The 25299-nt window shown below is 44.9% G+C and overlaps 1 protein-coding gene across 2 annotated transcripts in view; it reads right to left on the bottom strand.

Moving 5' to 3' along the window:
• The window catches only part of PMEPA1 (prostate transmembrane protein, androgen induced 1), a 64427-nt gene that overhangs the window by 8481 nt on the left and 30647 nt on the right, over window positions 1-25299 (bottom strand). The window lies entirely within an intron of this gene.

The raw sequence follows: 25299 nt of genomic DNA, 5'->3' as shown, positions 1-25299 counted from the left end.
GGTCACAGCAAGCCTGCAACACCTAGGAATCAATTCCCACTCCCAGCCACACTACAAGTCTCCCTCTCTAGGTCCAGTTAATCTGCCAAAAACAACACAGAGTGGATCAGAATTTGTGCTTTTCATGAGACGACAAACATTGAACCTACACTGACTGCACCCCTCCCCACTACATCTATATACCAGATCTCCAGATATCATTCAGTTCTGTGCCCAGCACAGCCAGCTGACAGTGGGGGCTTGAATGGTGTGAACTGGCATAAAGAGCCTCAATGGGTTACCAGTTAACTTCAGTGTGTCTCCAAGAGACACTAGACAGCAACTGGTGTGGAATGGCTCCTAAAGTCAAAGGAAATTGTTTGGACTTGGACTGTAGCATGCATTGGCTGGAACTAGATATCGGAAATATCTGTCAGACTGTTCTGTGCTATTTCCATGCAATCCTAGTTCTGAGAAGATGTATTCAGCATCCAGGGAGAGCCTGGAAGCCACCCTGAGCAACTCAGCTCCCTGACAGCTGGCCAAGAAGTTACTTTAACCGTCTGCCGAACACAGATGCTCACCTGTTCTCTGGCCTGAAGCGAGGGCACGGTGCTTTTCTATCTGTGCTATCCTGGCAGAGGGAATCTCAGGAAAGTTCCCCCCCTCCCCCCCAGCGATATTTGTAAAGACTGGGGCCATTTCAAGGGAAAGAAGGGAGGAAAAGCAAAGCCAACAGTGCTGACGACTTAGATATAACCTGTTCCTCCCCGAGAAAAGCCATAGAAACCACTTTTTCAAAAGTGGTGCCCTCCACTATCACAGATACGGTAATTTGCATTAAAATGTAAGAGCGCCTAAACAGGACAGCATCACAGTAACATCTGTATCTGATGGGATGGGTTCTGCTGACTCAGGCAGATATTTTTTAATGGAGCATTTTCCTTCTGGCAGCAGTGAAGTAAAAGCAAATAAAATGTCAAGCAAAACAGTCCAGGTGGCAATTCTGACCAGTTACCTTGGAATTAACTTTGCTCAGCAGCAGCGACCGTATCTGCCACCAGACCAGTCTTCATATTACATTTCCCATAGCATCTTTCATCCCAAAGGACCCCAAAACACTACTGACTGTGCCCACAACCTTCAGAGACTTGGGCATGTCTTCAAGTCAGTGGAAATACTTGGGTGCTTAAAATTAAGCGTGAGAGCATGTCTTTTCAGGATTGGAGCCCACCTATCTACAGCACCACTGAAAGTGCAGCTACCTCTGGGGTGGAAGGAAGCAACCGAGTGGAACAATCAGTCCACAGTACCCGGCACAAACAGTGATGGAAGGGAATTTTAGCTAAGGTCAAACCCTACTCTCTTAAAAGGGAGCCATGGGATCTTCACCAGTAAAGCAGACCAGGTGCCCATATGTCATGGTGATGGGCGCAGCATACACAGAACCTCTCTCTTTTAAGGTTTAATCTGACACCCCCACAGGCAGCATGCTTTGTGGGAGAATGAAGGGCTATTTGACCCTGCTAGGATTGAGATGTGTGGTTCTAGAGAGAGAAGGATGCTTAAAGCGAGTTAATCATAGGGTGACCAGATAGCAAGTGTGAAAAATCAGGACGGGGGTGAGGGGTAATAGGAGCCCATATTAAAAAAAAGCCCCAAATGTCAGGACTGTCCCTATAAAATCAGGACATCTGGTCACCCTAGTTAATCATCTCTTCCAGGCACAACCCCCACATGATTAATTCCAATAGTTTTTTTGGGGAGGAAATCTATTAAGAACTCTTATAAATTTCCTTACTTTTTCTAATGCAACTGCATAGGGAAAACTTCAGGTAAGGCTTCCCTGGAGAAAAATATGTGTATTATATTGGTAGATTCCCCCCACCCCCAACACTCCCTTCTCAAACTTTTACAAAGCTACAACTTCCAAGCATGAGACTCTTGGATACCATTTTTTAATGGGAGGAAAAGGGCTGGAAAGGAGATGGGGAGAGAAATTTACCCAGTGACAGCAAAGAGTTCTCTCTCCCCTCCAGAGCCTTTCAAAGTCTCAAGAATCTACATGTAATGCTCTCCACCGAATGGGTAACATACAGTACGCATACTGTCCCCCGACACCCACATTCACAGCTGCAGCCTGTCGCTGGGGCTTGTTTTGGGGCCCGTAATAAACAGAGGTCTTTAAATCCACTCCAGAGAAAAGGCAGCTCTGCACTTTCTACCTCAATGAGATACATGTCAAAAAGCCACACAATGCCATGAAGGGAAACAGTCACACAGGCCCTCCGCCTCATTTAAATATCTGCCATTAAAATTCAAGGGCCCTTTGTAGAAAGTCTCCCTGCATGACCAAAAGGATGAGAGGCTTTAAACCATTACCCGGAGTCCCTTTGTTTCCTTCCAACCATGAGAGGTTAAAGGTAACAGGAACCCTGACAGGGAGACAATCCCCTTGTCCTTGTGTTAACTGCTATCGCCCTGGGCATGCTTGGTTGCTTCCTAGACAGCTCTAAGCGCTTGGCAGACAGGCAGGCTGCCTTGAGGGTGGAGTTAGGGCAGACTGCATTTGGCAGTCCTATCACGCACTGCACAGGCCTCAGCCTCGCCTAACAAGGAGGAGGTTCAAATAGGAGCAAGGGATTTTTTTGTTTTGTTTTACTAACTAGATTTATGGCTGCCTGTCTGCAGGATGGAGGGGGTTCCCATAGCTGCCATCTACGTCTTCCAGGCAGCAGGAGACCTGCATTTTTGGGCTAGTCTGCGTTTCTTTAGCGAGACGAGAGTACCAGAATTGCAGAACGCCAGACTTAACTGGGAGGAGCGATTCTGTTTCCTACTGGGGCTATTGTGGTCCTCTGCCCACTGGGAAACACCAAACCCCCTTTAAAAAAAGAAGGTTCCCTTGAGATGTTTATTCAGACCCAAAGGCCTGTTGTAAATGGCTGCTGTTCTTTGGGGGGAGGGGGTGTTGTCCCAGTTCACTTTCCTTTGGGTGGCCAGACTACAAGAGTTGGCAGCATATTGCAACAACCCCTTTCAAACTCAGGTGACTTTCTAAACTCCCATATTCCATCAGTTCTAATTAGAAACTCTCCACATCCAGCTACTGTACAATATACTTTCCAGCAAATATCCTCATCACCCCCCACTACTTTTCCTATAAGGTGACCCCAATCATGTGAAATCTGGAGAGGAACCCCAATTAATTATTCAGGAAGAAAAATGGAGGTCACATAAGATGACTGGGTACTGTAGTGATATGGTATTCAGAATGCAGCTGTACAATGTTAGGGATTATACATGCACTTGGATTCACAAGAGTTTGCCAGACACTCATTACAAAATACAGCTAGCAACTAAAACTGCAGCAAATACAAAGACTGCCTGCTACTCAGGCTGCAGTTCTGGTCTGCCACTCTGATCTGACCTCTTTATGCTCTCTCTGAGCTGTCCCAGCAAAGGTCCTGTGCGTTTTCTGGCACGAAGTCTAGACAGTGCGCTGCTGAAGAACATTCCACTTCTAATGACCCTGCCCTTGTCAAAATGCCCAAGTTACTCAGTGACTCCATTTCAGCAGATGTACGACAGCTCTTTAAAACAGAAGGGCACAGACAACGTCACACCTTTATAACGATGAGCCCTCTTTTCTCTCCTACATATTTGTGACAGAGATCATCAGCTGGATAAACAACCATCCCACATTATGGAATGTGTTGCTTGCTGCATTATTTACACATAGCTGGATTTTAAGGAGCCAAGTCAACTTTGCCGGTGACAAAGTGTGACACTTGTTTTGGTCACTTTAAATACATAAATAAATAAATAAAGAGTGATATTGGTGACCAAATGGCTCATAAAACCTAAAAAAGGGACATGGTTCTATTCCAAAAGATTCTGAAGACTTTCTTTAAAAAAAACAAGACTAGCTGGTTCTAAAGAAAAAGTTCTCACACGATGGGTGTGAGACACATCAATTAGCCAAGTCATGCTAAACTGCTTAAGGAATTTTGTTGGTATAAGTAAAGCTAAAGCCATCTGGGAGTGTTTTTCATATCCCTCCCACCTGCAAAACCCTTAGTTACCATGAGTCCAACCTCAATTTTTATGGTCCTCTAAAAGTCGCATAAAATAGCTTTTCCATACACAAAAGTATCATGACTGGAGAGTCTGCAATTGCACAAAGGATGTTTTCCCCATGGGGAAGGTTGGGGATGGTGTAAAGGTCAGGGACACAGGTTAAAAGTCTGATACTCTATCCCTGGTCCAGTACCAAACATTGCCTAGTTTGCCACTAATTTAATTGGCTGATTACAACATAGGTGCCAAAAGCTATTATTTTAACATGATATGATTACTAGAGAAGAGGAAATATTTCTTTCTGGCAAGGTGTTTTCCTTTTCTTTTAAAGGCAGCTGTTTGGAATATTAGAAGTTAATACTCAAATGAGGTAGATTAGTGGGCAGAGTGCAGGTGAAATGATGAAATTTATGGTTCTGCAGTGTATCGCATAATCACTACTTTTGATTATGAGTTAAACTGTTTAAATTTATACTTTAGTTTAGCAATATGTGCTGTGTGGGAAAATTAACTATTATAAACTGAATCAGAACTTTACATTTCTTAACTGGAGGGGAAATTACTTTTGTAATCTCAACATCCTACAAGCAGATTTTTTGTAATATCATAGGTCCACGCCTCTCATTTCAGCTATTCTTTCTTCATATCCCATAGGTCCCGACTCCGTGAGTGCTCCGGGGCTGGAGCACCCACGGGAAAAAACAAACAAACAACAGTGCATGCTCAGCCTCCCCCTCCTCCCAAGCACCTCCCGCCTGCTGTGGATCAGCTGTTCTGAAGCATGCAGGAAGCACTGGGGGGGGGGGAGGAGCGGGAGGAAGGAAGAGGGGGGTGGTGGAAGCGGGGGGTGGGGGGGAAGAAGCAGGGCGGGGGCTTGGAGGAAGGGGTGAGTGGGGGCAGGGTCTGGGGTGAAGCGGGAGGTCGAGCACCCCCTAGCAACTCAGTAAGTCAGCGCCTATGTCGATGCCCATGTCCTTGATCATTTATCTTCGTCTGCATGGGGAAGCAAATGGCTCCTACGCACCTAAAAAACACTAACAGAGTGACTCTAGATTTTTACTGGACTAGAGATCAGGATCTGAACTTAGCACCTGGCTGAGATGCACAAAGGGATGAGGGATACGCTAGATGAGGGATACGCTAAGTTTTATAAATAAAGATTTCTCACCATTGTATTGCCATCAATGTGCCTCTCGTGCGGACAATGCATCAGCAACTTTCAGAGCAGGTCTAGATGACAGGGTGATAGAGACAGCAGCAGCCCCAAGTATCTGGACATTATTGCTCCCACCACAGCTGCTACCTATTAGGATTGCATCAGTGAGATGCCTGTAAGTCTCATTCTGTCCCCAAACTCTAGCCTGCAGTGAGCAGCACAGCGTCTGAGCCCGTGGCTAAGTCAGATATTTTGAGATGTGCTGTATCACTATAGGAAGAACATTCATGCCCCCCAATCTGGCCTTTTGAAAAAGAAATACAAAAAATATATAGATATATATCCCACACAATTTGCTCATTTCAAGCTTCAAAAGGGCCAGATCTACTTGAAGCATCAAAGTTTATGCCAACTCCTCCTTCTGTTTTAACTTGAATTCATGTGCTTCATTTTCGAAACCAGTGTAAACTCCCTGGAAAGCTGGATCTACATAGTAAAATTTCATCAAAATGGCTAGAGTCAAACTAATTAATAAACCCTAAAGTATATTATAACCACGCAATTCAGCCACTGTGCAAATAAAAAGGTGTGTGTGTGTGCGGGGGGGGGGGGGGGGGAAAAGCAAAGAATATAATTTATAATTATGCTTGTGTTTTAAAAAAAAAACCCCACTCCTGTTATATTTGGCTTCCTAATCATTGTCATTTTTCAATTAGAAGAGACCTCATTCCATTTCTGTTTGTAATTTTCCCCCAGGGAGGTGTTATGAATGCACCAGGCTTTATGAGATGGACAAATTTGGCTTCCAAATACAAAGTAAGGTCACTCTAATTTAATTTAGCATAATTTTCACTCCTGAATAAATTTCAAACTAACAGGTTCAGACACCACATTTAAGTGACAACCTGCTTCTCTATATTTTCTGTCTAGACAGACATTGCCGGTTTTGGGATCAGTGCGTGACCACTCTGCAACTATATATATCTTTTTTTAGAGATTAGCAAATTTCTGGAAATGGATATTTAGGGTCAAGTGAAATCACTTATCAAGTGCTGCATTCAAGTTTCTATCACTAGTCTGTCCTTGAATAACAGTTTCATAATGGATCATAGGGCTGGTCTACACCCAGCCGCTAGTTCGGCGGCTGGGGATCGAAGTTCCGGGTTCGACTTATCGCGTCTGGTCTGGACGCGATAAGTTGAACCAGGAAGTGCTCGCCGTTGACTGCGGTACTCCAGCTCGGCGAGAGGAGTACCGCGGAGTCGCCGGGGAGTCTGCCTGCCGCGTGTGGACCGCGTCTGAACCACGGTAAGTTCGAACTAAGGTATGTCGAATTCAGCTATGTTATTAACGTAGCTGAATTTGCGTACCTTAGTTCGAATTGGGGGGTTAGTGTGGACCAGGCCATAGTGTTATATTAAATCAAACATAGAAGCCCAAAGTGCTTCCCAAAGCTTGTGGACTACAAAAAACACAGCCTATACAGTTTCTTCACACACAGCTATTTTGACTTTTTGTCTAAATTTGTGAACAAATTCGGTGTAATACCTTGACAGTGTGCCAAGAGCAAATGGCACCCTTAGCCTTGCCAAGTGTGGGTGCCACTGTTGTAAAGAAATTGCCTACGAGCTAAGAGGAACAACTCCTCCTTTCCTGGTTAAAAACAACCATGTGCAAATTTGGTCATGCCTGCACTTCTGTCTGCCCACGAAGGTATTAGGAACTGAAAGTGTCTGAAATATATGAAAATCTAATCTGGTTAGTAACTGTTGCGTATGTGACAAGGCAGACGACAACTCATTGTCATTCTCACCAGCCCCATGTGAGTGACTTTCAACTGGCAAACCGTTTCATTTATCTAGGCTCCAGGAGCACCAGAGCCAAGATTTCCTCCTCATTTGAATGAAGACCTGGTTCTTTAGAATTTAAAATCAAATTGAACCAGACGTTGAAAGGAATAAACTTTCTGATAGCTACTAGGAGCATTTCAAATACTATGTCCATTGAGCATTTCATCCACAAAAGGTTTACATTTTGTTTAAAAAGAAGACAGTGATTTGGGTTAATATTCATACTGTTACCAATGATCATTACTCTTTCCAAATGTATCAGGTGGTGCAAATATTCAGCTTTTCAGCAGAACCAGCTTTGCCACATGATATTTGTGATGCATTTGAAATGTGACGATTTAAAATGCATTTCCGTATTTTACAATTATTGTTCCCATATACAGAATACATAACAATAACTGTTCTTTTCTGCTATACCATTTATTTATGAACGCCAATACTCCACCGGTGTAGGGGAACAAGGTATGTATGGAAAATATTTTGCTGAACTAATTTAAAAAAACAAACCCCTAAATCTGTAATGTACAAAGGTACAGGATGGTTTTCAGAAGAGTATTTTCCAGTAAGACCTTTGCTTTCAGTTGGATATAATCTGCAAGTCAGAACAGTTCTATTACTATCCGTAGGCTTCAGTCATTACGTGTATTACATACCATGCAAGAGAAGGGGTGGGGGTGGGAAAGGCCAAATTATTTTGAAGATGGTAATGCAACTACATTTTCTTGTTTTACCAATTGGTAAAGAATACACAGATCATACATGCTATGGTAAACTGGGCTGAAACTAAAGAACATTTTTAGCGAGACTTAAAGTTAAGCATATTAATTCAGAGTCAAAGGAAGTCTTGGTGAAATGGATTCCTCTAATGCTTTGTTTCTTTTACTTTGGACCACCATTTCATCCAAATTCTCTTGATACTGTAATTTGAATTCCTTGTTTAAATCAGTTTCTGGGGCAGTTCAGATGATACAAAGAACTGATCTAGACCACTATCTAGATCAGGGGTCGGCAACGTTTGGCACGCGGCTCGCCAGGATAAGCACCCTGGCAGGCCGGGCCAGTTTATTTACCTGCTGACGCGGCAGGTTTGGCCGATCGCGGCCCCCACTCGCCGCGGTTCGCCGTCCCGGGCCAATGGGGGTGGTGAGAAGCGGCGCGGGCGAGGGATGTGCTGGTCGCGGCTTCCCGCTGCCCCCATTGGCCCGGGACGGCGAACGGCCGAACCTGCCGCGTCAGCAGGTAAATAAACTGGCCCGGCCCGCCAGGGTGCTTACCCTGGCGAGCCGCGTGCCAAACATTGCCGACCCCTGATCTAGATCCTGAACCACATCCCAAATGTGTGTTCTTGCTGAGTTTTGTAAACTTTTCTTCATAAATTTCATGCACTCTTAGGTATTTGCCAGGATTGGAGGTGGCTCAATCACAGTATCAGAAGAAAGGCGGTCTACGCACCACATCCAATCCAGAACTTGTAAGAAAACCTCACTTTTTAAAGGTTCACAGCTCACTTTCCAACCCAGAAGGTTTGGGATGTGCACCTGAACTTTTGGATGCTACCTACCTAGACTGGCATCAAAACCAGTGGCAGATCACTCATCACCACTGGTTTTAATGAAGCACGCTTTGAAGAGACCATCTGAAACTATATTTTATGATTGCTCCAGGAGCAGCGAGATAACGAGGCAGCCGGCATCAGAGGCAGGCAAGCCCTTATGAGCATGGTACATTGTCTTAGGACCAAGTTTTCAACCAGGCTCAGGTCAGCCTCCAGTTTTGCAAGACCACTTTTATGTAAACAACTATGGGTGTCATTTTGTACATACAAAAAGCTCACATGTGCAAAAGCTCTTGGTGAAATCCTGACCTCACTGAAGTCAATGAGAGTTTTGCTATTGACTTAAATAAGGCCATACTTTCACCCTCATAAACATTTAAAATAGCTCCTTCCAAGGACAGCAGAGAGCTTTAAAACTTTAATACATAGGCCTGATTTTCCTTCTGAGGCGGATTAGTATTATTTATCCCCATTTTACAGACAGGGAAAGCGGAGGTGCAGAGAGGTTCAAGGGCTTGGGCAAGACCATGCAGTGAGTCAGAACGAAGATTCTTCTGTCCGTTGCTCTGACTTATCACTGTCATTTTCAAGACAAACTTTACACATTGGAGCAGCAGTAAAGATTATATAGAGATGTTACTCTTTTGAGAAGTTAATTCCTTGTGTTAACAAATTAAAGAAAAAAAGGGAGTAACAGTTTGATGAGTTTTGTCACTGAAAGAAAGAAAATTTCCATCCTATTTCCTGCTAAAACCACGTGGCTAATTCTCTCTCTTTGATCTGATCATGGGTGACAGGGCAGTTTTCCATTTATAATAATCGTTCAGGCAGTATTTGCCCACATACTCCACAGGTCTGCACTTCTTTTGCTGTTAACCCTAACAAATGCCAAAATAATAGCAGATGCCTCACATCCTCTGTGCCCATGCACTGCGAGTTTGGCTGGACACTAGAGACCTCTGTGAAAGGAAGCATCAAAGCAGTGGTGTTCTGAATTATTTTAGCAAGTCACTGTTCATACATAAAAAGAACAGGAGTACTTGTGGCACCCTAGAGACTAACAAATTTATTAGAGCTTATGCTCTAATAAATTTGTTAGTCTTAAGGTGCCACAAGTACTCCTGTTCTTTTTGCGGATACAGACTAACACGGCTGCTACTCTGAAACCTGTTCATACATAAGTGCTGAGCCAGGACTAGGAGAAGATTAGGGTGTGTACCTGTGTGTAATCCATTCCCTACCTATCTGTGCACCAGATTTACTGCAGGAGGGTCAAAGATGCTGCTTTGGGGGAGTAAATCTCCATTAGGCTCAACCCATATCATCCCATTGGAAAGGTTTTCCATAGAGTTTGGGAGGGGTTGGAGTGGAAGGAGTGTCAAATATGTTTCAGCCTACTCCCAAACCCGCTCCTCGGGGATCTGTGGTGGGCCCCTTTGCATCTGCACCATCTTCCCCAGCACCTCCATGTAGCATGGCTCCAGTGGAGCTGTCCTAACTGTTGAACCTCCTGGCCTGTGGGAGGCCCAAGGAGGGGGCTATGCAGAAAAGGGTCATTCTATTTTCCCTAGGTAAGGTCTGTCAGGCTAGGATAGTATGAATCCCTCCCCACATTCTCCACAGGCTCTCCACTCCTTACTTTCCTCTAGCATAGAACTCAGAAAAGGGAAGAGCACTGCTGACTCCATGGGAGGGGGCAGGGGACAGCCCTAGAGGCGACTGAGCTCCTTGTCCAGGTGGAAATGGGGTGATCCACATACAGTGAGTCCCTCTAGGCACAGAGAGAAGGGGCACAACCTGGACCAGTAAAAAGTCTTGATTGTTTCTATACAAAAATCAATTCTTTTCAACGTCTTTCTTCCACTGCACCCTCAGTCAAGTTCCTGCCCCTCTCTGACCCTCAGACAGTTCCAGGGGACCAACATAAAAAGTGGCTGTTGAGTAATATGCAAAGGGGGTCGAAAGTCCTGGATGAGGAGGCGAATACAGGAATAAAGTATAACAAGAAAAGCCCTGTCTATACCAGGGAAAGTTCTGAAAATTCCCCAGTGTTATTAACACCAGGTTATAGAGAGGGGGCCAAAAACAGGTTTATAGTGGAAACTCAGTTGCAGCTTTCATTCAGTAGCATCTACTGCTAATCTATATATCAAGGCTAATTAAATTAGTAGAAAAAAAAAGAAACAGGAAGTGAGTAAGAATTCCTGAGACTGTAAAGAAGAAAACAGACTGAAAGGAACACATATTTTATTATATTACAAGTTTTAGAGTCCAGTGGAAACACTGTTCCTCTCTGAATCACATCCACCCTCTTGCACTGCCAATGTCATTATCAGCACTGCTCACGAGAAGTATTGAGTGGGTTTTCTTTCACCTAGCCTGGTTCTGCTTAAGGGGGAATTTGGTTTTATCTTGACTTTGGTCATGTTCTGCATAAGTGATAAGGGACTGTCCTGTTGAGTACCAAGAGGAAAGAAAGAGAGTACAGAGATGGAACTTGACTCAGAGTTACAGGAGGGATAAATTGGTAGATGTTCCTGGACCTGGGCTGTTTGCAAATCAACACATGAAAGCCTCTCAAAGAGGCCAGTTTCCTCTGTAAATGGGGTATCATTTTTTAATTAAGAAGCTCAAGAAACGTGACAAAATGTTCAAAGAAATGGGCCCCAAGAAGTTAACAGAATGGCCAAAGAACTATTTCCGGCACTGTACATTTATTTGCCTTTGATTCTGAATTTGTCTAAGACATTTCAAATAATTTTTGTAGCTAGCTACACTGGGATATTTAACATGATATCTTTTGTGCAAAAAGATTCCTGTTGCCTGACTACCAGTGCTCAGTAAATGCTATAGGAAGATTAACAGATTTAAAATTTGCCTCTTGAAAATGAACTCAGGTGCAACTTGAATAATATCCTCCTGAGTATCAGAATAGTTTTCAGAAGACAGGGGACTGAGGACTTCTTTTAACAGTGGGTAGCTTGAGGATGTTCATCTTTAAAGGTGTTGATAGAATTTAATTCTAGTCAGTTTCAACATCCTTTTCCCTTAGCCACAGCACTGCTGGAGATAATGCAGGCAGGCAGCCGTGCCTGCGGACGGTCAATGTAAACAAACTGTCTCGTGGCCCGGCCCACCAGCAGATTACCCTGATGGGCCTCGTGCGGTCTGCAGGTTGCCCACCACTGGTCTAAGAGGTATAAAGAGGGTTATGTAAATTCATGAAACAGACATGGTTGATAGTGGGAGGGGAGAGAGGAGCTAACAATCTTGTAGGAACTTAACTGACTCTAAGCTAGGTTAGCAGCTAGAGTGTAACCTGTCATGGGAGACACCGCTGTCAGCCACACTGGGATAACTCCCTGTGACTGAGGTGAGCAGCCTTTGGAGCCCTCTTAAAAGCTCACCCAGTGGCTCAAGAAAATGGAATCCTGCTCAAAGATGCAAGCATAACGCAGAAATGCTGAATGAAGAAGTCTTACTTCTGTGCACTGAACGTTTTGCCCTTGCATAGTGCATTGCATATGAGGGTCTTGTTACACTTTAAACACCGATCCAACTTTGTAGACCCTTTTTTGCAGAACTGGGAAAATGAGGCACAGAGAGGTTAAGGGACTTGCCCAAGGTCACATAAGGAGACAGTAGCAGAGTTGGGAACAGACTCTAGGTGTCCTTTGTTACTCCTCCATAAAGCATTTGCAGCTATTTGTGAAGTCTAACTTTATGAATGTGACTCAGCCCAGTGAAGTAACAGAATAGGGAAGGCCTTCTAACAGAGTTTAGGCAAGTTGGTGTGAAATGCCATCTCACATCAGGAGGAGAATTCACTTAAAACAATAACATTCTGATTGGGTAATATCTTTTCAATTCAACCAAAATACACTGTCCTCTCCTACAGCTAAAATAGCTTTGAGTGAAACACAATGAGTTTGAGGAGTGTGTTCTGAAGCTTATACAATCTGAAGTGAATTGCTGACTACAATAAAGCTGCAGTCTACCATTATTTTCTAAAAACGGCGGCATTGTGATACATTTGGCCACACACTTCAACTTCCTCTACAATCTCTGGCAACTAAACATCAACTTATATGGGTTTAAAGGTCCCACTCTCCCAAATGGTCTTTTAAAAATATTCTCTTGGTCTTGGAACAGGGGGTACACACACACACACACACACACACACACTTTCCAAGCAAGACAGAAGTATCTGGAGGAATTAATAAAAAGAGGTTCAGAAATCCATGATGAGTACTTTTGATCATGTGCTGTTTTCTGATTTTCCATTAACACCTCCAACAGTCAAACGGCTGCCCTAACAATGTGACTCACACAGCAAAATGTAACGGTTATGTGCACAACCCTAATTTCTATTTTCATCCTGATTTTCTAACCCTTTCATGCTTCCCCCCCAACCTGGGCATCTTTTGCTTGAACAGATTCCTTGTCGTCCCTAATGGCAGTGCCAGTTGGTAGAACCAGCTGTAATGGAAATACAGAGACAGTGCAAGATTTTGACTTTAAGACGGGTTCAGGTGTTAACCATAAAAGACACGTAGTGGGAAGGAGAGAGAGAAGATGCCTAAATCAGATGGTGTTCACCATAGTGTTCTGCACCCCCATTTGGGATTTTGGGCCAATAGGTCTCCAGGCACCCCTCCCTCATTTCTAGCTTCCATAATTCTGTACCTGATAGGCTTGATGGGGGAAGGGAGGGAGACCCAGTAGGATGCTGGACATACAGAACACTGGGCTGCCATCAATAACAGGAGAGTCAACTCAACCCTGTGTGGTGACTTGCAGGACTTGAGAACAAGATGCCCCACAGGAGAAAATGAAAAGCAGCTCTTGGAAAAGAGGGAAGAGCAGGAGCCCTGTGTATCCCAGTGTCGGTAGGAAATTCTTTTCACTATTCAAGACTTTGGATTGCTAATATTGTAACTTTCTGTAATGCAGCCTCCCTTTGGGCCAGCTGCCCGGAGGACCCCACCCATCGCCTGCACTTGAGGGGAGACACTGCTGCATGTGCAGCGTCCCAAAGAACAAGCCAATTAAGGTTCAGCATTGCAGCCTCAGGCCCACAATTTATCGCTGCCAGGCAGGCAGAGATGCTGCCTTTCACCAGACCTTCTGGACCAGATCTTCAGCAGGGCTCAGCACCCAAACCTCCAGTGGGAGTCAGCAGGAGACATGGGTGCTCAGAAGCCATGAAAATCAAGTGCCGGTTCTTGAAAAGGAGAATGGGAGGGGGAGAAGAAGATACCCCGTCATGTCTGTCTGTCAGCTGTTGACGGGCATGGCCAGATACAGTCAGACAACTTCCTTCCTCCATCATTAAGTTCCAAAGCATGCCTATTATTTGTACTGCAGTAATGCCCAGAGGCCCCAGTCTGGACCAGAGCCCTGTTTTGCTAGGTGTTGTACAAAGATCAACAGTTCTTGCCATGAAGAGCTTACAGCCTCCCAGTACTTGGCATGCCCTGAAAATCAGGATCTGCCCAAATAGAGACTTAATCACTTCAGTAAAAAACAAAGCGTCCCCTCCCTGTATCTCATGCTCTAAAGCCAGACACATGCTGTGAGTGAACAGTAAGGTCTACATTGGCCAAAGTCTTGTTGGTAATATCAGACAATGCCCTATTGGCGTTTGAGGCAGCAGTGCCTAAATCATGGCAAGGCTCCTGGGAGATTTCGGAACAAGCAGCACCTCTTTGAAGGCAAGATTCAAACAGACAATCTGCTTGAGTGAGAAGAGCTGAGACGAGCTGCAGGCTCACAGATACATGAGTATCTGGCGTAATGTTGTAGTGTTACATGGGTCAAGCAACATGGCCAGACCTTGGACCCTAGTTTTTCCAGACAGAGCAGAGAGTTTGAATACGCCTCCCTAGGAGTTTTGTTGGTGATTTAAAAAAAGATTTACAAAAGTCTAATACACCTCTACCCCGATACAACGTGACCCGATATAACACGAATTCGGATATAGCGCAGTAAAGCAGCGCTCCGGGGGGGGAGGCGGGGTTGCGCACTCCGGCGGATCAAAGCAAGTTCGATATAACACGGTTTCACCTATAACACAGTAGGATTTTTTGGCTCCCGAGGACAGCGTTATATCAGGGTAGAGGTGTATTAATAGTTAGGAATACAGCTTTTAACTGGTGTGTAACAACTGCCTTTTGGGCTACCTGCGATGCCTTGATTATCCAAAGGAGAATGTAGGGGCCAATTCCCACTCCTCCACCCACATAGGACACAAGGAGAGGGGAGAATTCCCCTGGCAGAGGGGCAGCATCGGGCTGACATGAACAGCCTTGCGCTCTCCCCAGTGTAAGAGGCCTGCTGTCCTTGGAGCTGCTCTAACTTATGCTGGGAGCTGTTTCAGCCCTTACAAGAGCCAGAACTCAGCGGTTGCCCAAAGGTGGCGCAGCACAGAATCCAGCTCCTGGTTTATAGCTACTGAGCCCACCAGATCCCAAATAACACATATTAGGGAGACCATAATGTTCTTGCCACCAACGCTGGAGAAGATGGGAGGAAAGGGCAAACACTAAGATGGTAGATTTCTCTAGTTTATCACTTGCACATCAGGAGGATGGTCATTGTGAGAAAATATGGACCGTCAAACATGGCATCTGGTTGTTACTGCACATATTTGTCTGTTTACTTTCCAAATAACATCAGCTCAGTTTAAACCAGAAATGAAAAGACCCGTCAGATCAACAAGTACATCTGTCAACAATGCATGATAGAAAATACTGAAGAAAAAGAATATAGGACCCCATCCTGATCTCACATACATTGCAGGAGTTACTATCTCAAAGTCAATGGAGTTATACTGGCAAAAAACATGGACATAAATGAGCCTGAAATCAGGCCCATAATAGCCAGCCCTTTAGAACTAGGTACATAACTATGGAAGAGTGAGCTTGATTCAGTTCTGCTTCATGCATCCTCAGCACACTTAATAGCTAAATTATATTTCCTGAGTCAACATGGTCAACTGTGTTGTACAAAGCAGAAATAACGCCGCACGACATACTGATCCCAGCTTGAGAACTGTAGCACTGGGGGTAAGGAGTAACAAATCACACCGTGACTCAGAAAGGGAGCTAGCTTGCAACAGAAATTGGTGCTCGAGAAAGATGAAACACCAAGATGTCACACTCCATGTCAATTCTCAGACCATAACTGCACTTTAATACAGCTCAGTTTTTCATTCATCAGACTGGATAAGCAAGTGTCATCGGTTATCTGAGTCACAGACAAACTATGGCCGTGAGTTCTTAGGACCTAGCCTTTTTGGACAAAATCACCCTCATTTCATGATTGCCAGTGACAGTGACAGCAACAGTGGCAACATCAGCCTAGATGGGGCTTGGACATTTTTGCCACAGCATCCTCTAGACCTGCTCTGACGATTGCCCTAAAACATAACTGTGTCGCACTTCCGCTAGTTATAGTGCTAGGATGGGAGTTTACCCAAGCTAGCACAGACACAGCCTTAAGGAATAAGAGTCCGTCAAGTTCAAAGCCAAAGCTCCCAGGAACGGAGGAGAAGGATCTATCTGACCATCCTTAGCACTTACTTGAAGCTTTACAGTCATTAATGTTAAAAATCAGCAAATTTTTCAGTTGGGTCACCTTTTTGTTTTAAAGTAATTGTAAAAAAGAACTGAAAGTTGGCAATAAGTGAGTCCAGCACCGTGTTGGAAGAGGTTCATTACATTTGGGGCTGGGGGGAAGGAATGGGGGACAGGGAAGGGACTAACCAGTGTTATAGGAGTTGTGGAGAGAGTTTATGAACTAAATGGTGATCCCTTAGGACAGTGAGACACTTTTAAAGATTAACTCCCTTTTTTGCCTAGTTTCCTCCACAAAGTCTTTTGAACCAACATATGTTATGCATAGAGAGACTGCTCCAAAGCCCATTGGCGTTTATGGAAGGTCCACAGTTTGTGTACCACACTTTGGAAACTATTTCCAAGAGCAGGGATGGTCATTTTACTTTTTAAATTCAGAATCTGATTTTATACTTACAGACCGACTACACTTTATAAAAACTTTCAAACCCCTCCTCTAGCCATCCCCGACCAAAGAGTAAGCAAAACCAGCTACTTCACCATCCCTTGTCAACTCTACAAAGCTACCACAGCAAGATGGCTGCTCAAGTATCAGAAACAAAGCCCCCCGAGTCACTCTCTGAATTCCCCTTTCATTCTCCTTAGCAACAGCAATAATTAACAGCTGAAACTTTATGGCACCCACCCACTTCTCCTGCCCAAAGAGAGAAAAGTCAGACCCCACCTCCACCCTCGACCAAAACACAACAATAACCCCCAGGCTTCCAGTTTTGCATGAGGCCTTGTACAGAGGGTCAAGAAAGTAAGAGAGACTGTGGACCTCAATTTCCAATCACACCGGCATCAATCAGGAGCAACTCCACAGAAATCAATGGCTTTACAGTGGTGTAAATATCAGAATCAAGCCCTGTATATATACTCTGAAAAACAAAAGATGCTTTGGTTAGCCAGGAGTGCTTTAAACGTCTATTAAAACAAGACCGAATAGTCCCATGTACACTGGAAACACTCTAGATCAATATGTGGTTTGCTGCTGGATAGGTTTTTTCCCCCAGCCATCAGAAACTCATGACAAAAGAGCACGTCTCATTTACGAACTTAGCTATAAATACTTTTGCTAACTGCCATTTAGGAATTTCATTTCCTGCTTGAGCAAGTCCTGTTGAAAGAGGCAATTACCAAATTTGTTTCTAGTTATAGAAATAGATGTTTGTTGCTGCCCACATCTGTTTCACCAAATTGTCAGCTAGGGACTCTCTAAGGAGAGTGAACCTCTTCCAGGGACAGCTTTGCCACCTCCCCAGAAAACTAACAGCAATTAGATGGAGTGGGTTTCCACTCCCATCTTCTTTTAAGCTCTGTCTGTCACGGTACTGGAGAGCTGGCTGGTGTTCGCATGCAGCTCCACACTTAGTTGTGAAAGTCTAGATCCCCTCTGGTAGAGGCACAATAGATTGTTTTCTGTAGGATAGTAACTGGCTCTGCTTCCTGCTGCTACTGAAAAGCGACTGCAGAATATACATTTGAGCCACTGTCAGAAATATCACACCAAAGCAGGTTAAGTTATGTAAATTCTGCAGTTTTGAATCTGGAGAAGGAATAATGAAACAAAGGGAAAATTACATGTACCCCCAAGGAATGAATGTCTTGTGGGTCAGGCTGTGGCCTGGGCATCCGAAGAACTGGGTTCAGTTCCTGGCATCCTGTGTGACCTCTGACAAATCAATTAATCTCTTTTTGCCTCAGCTTCTCCATAATATTGCCTCTTTCCCCCTCCCCCTAACCAGCCCTTTGTTTGACTTGTCTACTTAGGATTCGTGGACTATTCAGGACCTTACCTGCACTAGTCAGTAGTTACTGTACATGGGGCACCAGTGAGACTACTTGTGTGAGTAACTTCACCAATATGCATAGGAGAATCACAACCTGTCTAAGGCCTTGTCTACACTACATAATTTTGTCGACAAAAGTCAGCTTTGGTCAACAAAACAGTGGAGGTGTACACACTGAAATGCTCCTTCACGGATGTAACTCCCCTGCTATGCCGACATAATAAAGCCACCTCAACAAGAGGCGTAGGGCTTATGTCAGTGCAGTTAGGGCAACGCCGTGTCTGCGTAGACATTGCATTCCTTACATCAATTGTTGGCTGTCATTCTTGACAATTTCACAGCTTGGCTGGAGCCGTGAAATTGACAAGAAAGCCGGCTCCCGAGCCAGGCAGTGCTGCCCGTTCTGCTCCAAGCCGGGCTGCAACCCAGGCTCCCAGCTTGGGCTCCCTGCTCCCCGCTGGGAGCCCTGCTGCCCCCCCGGGGATGCCACTGGGAGCATGGCAGCCAACCACACTCTGGATGCGGATCTCCCCGCTGGAGGCGAGAAGACCTGGGCGACTGCCCCCTGCTCCCAGCTGAGTGCAGCTGTGAGCCCTGACTCTCAGTCCCCCGCACTGCCCCTCCTCAGTCAGTGGAAGCACTCCTTGTGAGGACACGTACCACTGACAGAAAGAGGGTAATGTGGACATCAGCCACCGCAGTACTTAATGCAGCGCCTGTAAGTTGACCTAACATAGGTCGATTTATCTTTATAGTGTAGACATAGCCTTAGATTACAAACTCTTTGGGGCAGGGATGATCTCCCACTACGTGCAGGTACAGCACCAAGCACAATGGGACCCTAGTCTCAGCTGGGCTCTGTAATACAAATAAATAACGATCCCTGCATCTATACACAGTTACACTGCTAGTCTAAGAAAGTAATATTTGATAACATCTCACTCTCACTGGTGCTTTGCTTCATCACCTGACAGCTCAGAACTTGGGACCAGATGCACTACAAAGCCAGTTTTGCAACATTTTATCTGCTGTGACCAAGGAAGAGGCTTTTCATGTGACAGTCTGCTGATCATGCCTTTCCCTATATGAATCATCAGCCCCGTCCCACTTTCATTATTTAGACAACAGTTCCATTACAGCCCAGGTTATATTAATATTTGTATTACAGAAGCTCCAAGAAGCCCGGACTGAAATCAGGGTCCCAATTGTGCTAGGTACTGCAAACACCAAAAATACAGTCCCTGCCTTGAAGATATTAAAGGTGAACGTCCCAGTCCTGCAAACACTTAGGCCTTGGCTATACTCGCGGATTCGCAGCGCTGCCATGGCAGCGCTGTGAAGCGCGAGTGTAGTCGCGCCGCCAGCACTGCAAGAGCTCTCTCGCAGCGCTGCAAGTACTCCACCTCTCCGAGAGGAGTAGCTTGCAGTGCTGCAAGGGAGCGTGCAGCGCTGCAGGCGCTGATTACACAGCGCTGCACTCGCTGCGCTCGGGGGGGTGTTTTTTCACACCCCTGAGCGCAGCAAGTGCAGCGCTGTGAATTGCCAGTGTAGCCAAGGCCTTAGGCACATGTGTAACCTTACTCAGGTGGGTCATCTTACTGACTCTAATAGTTCATTAGGTTCTATGGACTCTAATGGGACTCCTTGGGAAGCAAAGTGTTTGCAGGACAGAGGACTATGTAGGCAAGTCAAAGGGTGGGAGAGAGGAAATGGTATTACTCCATTTTACACATAGGGAAGCGAGGCACAGAGTGACAAAGTGACTTGCCCAAAGTCACGCATCAGGATGTGGTTGGATTTGAAGCCAGATCTCCTCCTAGTCCAATGCAGTAACCAAAAGAACATCTTTACATTTTCATATTTTCTCTACTTTTGTGCCCCCTGCCTGGTTTGGTCACTTTTGTTTATAAGGCAGAGACACATCACAAGGCAGTTGCTTCTGTGAAGTAAGGAAAATGTCAATTGTAGCCATAAAATTTACCAGAAGAAAAAAATCCAAAACACACACAAAAATCTCAAATTGCTCTGCATTTCACCATTTCAGTATTATAGTTCTAGCCTCAAATTGGCTTGAGTGCCTGAGGCAGGGGAGTAGACGAGGAGGAATATCATGGGCCTGGTAAAATTACAGAGGGGAGGGTAATAAACGTATTTCCATTACAATTGTGGCTACTGCCCGAGGGCTAACTAACTTCTGGAGCAAGCACTGGTGTTTATATATTTTTTTAAAAAAGAAGAAATCTGTTTTTCACTCATCCAAAGACCATTCCCCTGTTCCTTTTCCAGCCACAAGGATTATTTTATGAAATCAGAAATCTCTCTCTATTTAGTATATGCGTTGGTCACTACGGCAGAAGTGGGACTAGTTTGGAATCCCCATGAGACATCTGCTCCCCGCCCCCTTCCAGCGGAGACCTCTCCCACCCTGCACGTAGGAACCAGAAGGTAGATGGATGACTAGGGGTTGCGGTGGAAAATTTACAGCTATTCAGTAAGGTCAACACCAACAATAGGTTTTCACAAGGGCAAGGGGATGGGGGAAGAGACCCTCTTTCATTCTCTGCTCTTGCCTATCCCCTCCTCTCCCCTCCCCTCCCCACTTTTCCCAGATGTGATTTTAGCTTGGCTTCTAACCAGCTTTGTAGGGACCTAAATATCCTGATGTGCTTTTGGCTCTCGTGGTTTTTTAAGTCTGGTTGCAGCAGTGGGTGGCTAGCTCTGCTCCCTCGCCTTCCACCTTGGGCAAGCCTGTGGTGTAGGTAAACATAGGGACCCTGAGAATTTCCGGGGAGTGCAGGGAATAGCAGTTTACATTGCAGTTTGGCTCTGGTGGGGGTGAAGAGTTTGATGGGGGTGGGCAGAGGGGAGGATTATCCATGGACACAGCTTGTCCCTTTTCCACTGTTTAACAATAAAGTAGTAGCTATAGCAACTGGTTAATTAATGCACCTAATTTGCATAACTAAAACCACAAACCCATTCAAACCGTGCTGATATTTTCATTCTTAAACCTGGCCTACCGAGCTGTATTCTTCTTACCGCAATGTGAATGCACACAAATAATATATATCAAATATAATCATGGCTTTTGTAATGGGATCTGCCTATGCAACTCCAAGAGATACTCGTCCTACCTACCTGTATTTTCCCAGAAAAATGTTAGCACTTGCAAGATAACATATTATCAAGGCAGAAAACAAAAAGGAGACTGAAGTGCCCCTTAAAAAAAAAAAAAAAAAGAAAGTAAAATGATTTGGGGAGTGGATGGGGGGAAACGGTACATTCCAGGATTGGGGAGTAAAAAGATAGTCTGAAACCTTTACATTCACTATCATATAACCAGAGGGGGAAATGTCTTCTCACCACAAACATGCATCTGCATGATGTCTAGACAGTCATAAAAAGGGCAATTAAAGTACTGCATGCTGCAGTAAGCTAATGTCTCCTCTCTGAGTCTAAGCAGTTTAACGTACTGTACTAACTTCTCAAAAAAATAAAAATAAAAGGGAAAAAAAGACGACTGTTTGCAGGGGAAGATATTTTGAAATTCAGTTTTAAATAAGTGGTAAATTAATTCAACCTTGTCAAATCTTTGCCTTATAAGTTATAACATATCAAATATTCTGCCTGCATCCTGTCTAGACTGTGATAACAAAGGGCATTTAAAGTCCTGTGAGATGCGCAGACAGAGTAGCCATTTAAAGATGCAGTATTGCTTTCTGCATCTGAAACCATTTATCAGATGGAATTAAAATGAAAATGGTTAGTAATCACTTGAGTTCATAACCAACATTTAAAAAGCAAAAAAAAAAAAAAAAAAACCAAACAAAAAAAAAAAACCCCACCCACAGCTCTTTGATCTATATTCTATATCTAAACCATTCCAACAGATTTTTCAAATTGAATTTGGCTGGCATTTGTTTTTAGTAAGTAGAGATGTACGTATCTTTGTCTGGCAAAAGAATCTTTAATATGGATGTTTAGGTACTTAAAGCCCAGCTCCAAGAGTGTTAGATGATACACAAGAACATAAAAGAGTGATTTAGAATGGGAAACCATTCTATATAAAGGGTTAACTACGAAATGCATCAACATAAATAAAAAAGAAAATCTGAATGTTGCCTTCAAAGCTGCAGGCTTAAAAATACATAAATTACACCTCATGTGTCTACCTTCACCGAGATGCAACCCGAATGGACATCATGCTCTCCTCTTAGGGGCATAAGGCAACTTAATGCAAATCGAATGGGTGTCTAAACCATTTTTACTGACAAAAGGACAATTTTCTAGGAGAGGCAAAGGAAGTTAAAAGCTTAGCCAATACAAGAACCATCTCCCCCCTCATCCCAGTTTTATTAGCTGTTTGAGAGCCGAAATATTTATAAAGAATATGCAAAATATCTGACCTGGCTTAACTGAATTAGATTTACAACGCCTGTGATGCAGTAGAGATTAGTGAATGTTCTTGACAGATAATGCTACAGGGCAACAATTTCAGCAAAACTCAAGTGTAAGGCTATGACTTTTAAAGATTTTATTTTATTGTAAGATAGTGTAAAACTGGCCAGCCATTACAAAGGGCATCAAAAGCATGTTCTGAAGAGGAGGCAGTTATGCATACACAGTTTCTTTTCTAGCTGCATCATGTGGCAGTTATGAGTGGAGCGTGGGATTGGGGTGGGCTGTCTTTTAAGTTCAAAATCGGATTATCTGTTTATTGCACCATAACATTCCCTCTACCCTATTTGTGTCCGTCCCCCGTCCCCCCACACACACACTCATTGCTTAATTATTATTTTAATAAGACTGTTCCCAACTTCACAGCTTATTCTGCAATAGCCCAAGGGCTACAACTGTTCATTAGACAGAATTTCTGTTTTAATTGCACTGACACAGATGTGTTGGTTATCTGGAAGAAATTACTAAACTGAGCAGTAAAGAATGGAGCTGGATGCTTTTCTTCCCTTATGAAAAGTTTAATATTTTCCCCTATATGAATAGCAGTGTTAAATGCATTGCAGGTTTTGCAGGCCAAAGATGCAATTAGCCCTTAATTGCTTCCTGTGCCATATTCTGTCAGGTGTTACAGAATCCTCACCAGACAAAAGTATTGCATTTATTGTAGCGTATGCACCTTAGAAGCCATTTATAAGGATGTTTTAACACTGGTCAACATGCATCTCAAAAATTATCCAGCTATATCTGTGCTAAGCATTCGCTGGTTGGAATTGAACCCAGGGCCAAAAGGGTGTTTTATTTTACTCAATGTGAGATGATTTCTACAAGGGTTAAAGTGCTGTTTTTAACTGAAGCAGTCTTAAATTTGGTGGCTTGTGTATGCTTAAAGATCACCTCTCTATCTTCAGTGGAGCTGTTGCCCCCTCGGGTCCTCTGTGCCGGCAACAGAGCTACTCTTTTAAGGTGAGAAGTCACAAAGATTTTTGGTGCCGCTCTGATGATGAGCCAATATGTATTCGCAGGGGGCTCAATCAGACTCACATTACACTCAGTTACCTCTTTCCATTGATGTTAATGGGACTAGGCCCAGAGTATGTATGCACAACATGTGTGCTTGCCAGCAGGAACTGTAGAGAGAGTATCAAGATGCCAAATCCTGCTTGCATTCCGAAGTCAAGTGGTTAATTTTTAGTGCAAGGTGAGCCAGACTGGGGGCACGGGCTACAGCGTTTGGGAAGGAATGCAAGTCGCTTCACTAAGCTAATGCAATCACTGGCTAGGGTTGCCAACTTTCTAATGGCACAAAACCGAACACCCTTGCCCTGCTCCGCCTCTTCCTCGAGGCCCTGCCCCCTGTCCGAGGCCCAGTCCCTCACTCACTCCATCTTGCCTTCCTCTCCCCCACCCTCACTCACTTTCACTGGGCTGGGGTAGGGGGTTCAGGTGTGGGAGGGGGTGAGGGCTCCGGCTGGGGGTGTGGGCTTTGGGATGGGGCCAGAAATGAGGGTTCAGGATGCGTGAGGGGGCTCTGGGCTGGAGATGAGGGGTTTGGAGTGCAGGAGTGGGCGCAGGGCTGGGGCAGCGGGTTGGGGTGTGGGAGGGACTGTGGGGTGCAGGAGGGAGTTTGGTTGTGGGAGGGGGCTCAGGGCTGGGGGTTAGGATGTGGGAGGGGGTGCAGGCTCCAGAAGAGGGCTCAGGGCTGAGGTAGGGGATTGGGATGTCGGCTCTGGGAGGGAGTTAGGGTGCGGGAGGGGGTTCCAACCTGGGGCCGGGGGTTAAGGTGCAGGAGGGAGTTCAGGGTGCAAGCTCCAGCCGGATGGTGCTTACCTCAGGCGGCTCCTGGTCGGTGGCACAGCGGGACTAAGGAAGGCTCCCTGCCTGCCCTGGCTCTGCAAGGCTCCCAGAAGTGGCTGGCATGTCCAGCTTGTTGACGTCAACAAGCTCCTAGGTGCAGGGGCAACCAGGTGGCACCATCCCCGCAGGCGCTAGCTTTGCAGCTCCCATTGGTCACAGTTCCTGGCCAATAGGAGCTGCGGAGCCGGTGGGCAGGAGCAGTGCGCGGAGCTTCCCTGATTGCCCCTGCGCCTAAGAGCCACAGGGACATGTCAGCCACTTCTGGGAGCCACGAGGAGCCAGGGCAGGCAGGGAGCCTGCCTTAGCCCCGCTGCACCACCGAACGGACTTTTAACGCCACGGTCAGCGGTGCTGACCAGAGCTGCCAGGGTCCCTTTTCGACCGAGTGTTCCAGTCGAAAACCGGACACCTGGCAACCCTACCACTGGCTCAAGATATTTGGCCTAATCATAAAAGCGTTCCTCTGGCAAAAGCTCCATTTTGAACTACCATGTGTGTTTGTGTCTTCATGGGTAATTGGTGGCCCATGGGCTCAAACAGTTGCCAAACACTGGAATGGAGACATTCAGAGAGTCACTCTTGGGCAAGACATTGAAAAACCAAATGTTTGAGGGGGACCCTCTGTTTTTTTTTAATGGCTGTGCCCAATTCCAAAGCCAGCTTTGCAGAACTGAGGCTTCTACTTCCAGCCTAGATAAAGTACCTGGGTTTTAGGGCTGGGGTGGGGAATAGGTTTACTGGATTTTGTTCCCACTCCAACCTCTCCCAAGATGTAAATTACCAGACAGATTTGCTCTGTAAAAATTACATCACTTCTGCTTAACAATCAGGCTTCAAACCTGCCACAATTCTGCAGCTGTCAAATCAGCCATGGAGTTTATATAGAATTCTTCCTTGACTCATTTTGGCAAAAGCCAGAGATAATAGCCTTAGATATCTGGAGAAATAGCAATTGGTT

This window comes from Terrapene carolina, unplaced genomic scaffold, assembly GCF_002925995.2.
Source record: "Terrapene carolina triunguis isolate 2854851 unplaced genomic scaffold, T_m_triunguis-2.0 Scaffold130, whole genome shotgun sequence".
Taxonomy (NCBI): Eukaryota; Metazoa; Chordata; order Testudines; family Emydidae; genus Terrapene; species Terrapene triunguis.
Note: the sequence above shows the minus strand (reverse complement) of the source record. Positions and strands in the feature narration are given on the sequence as shown.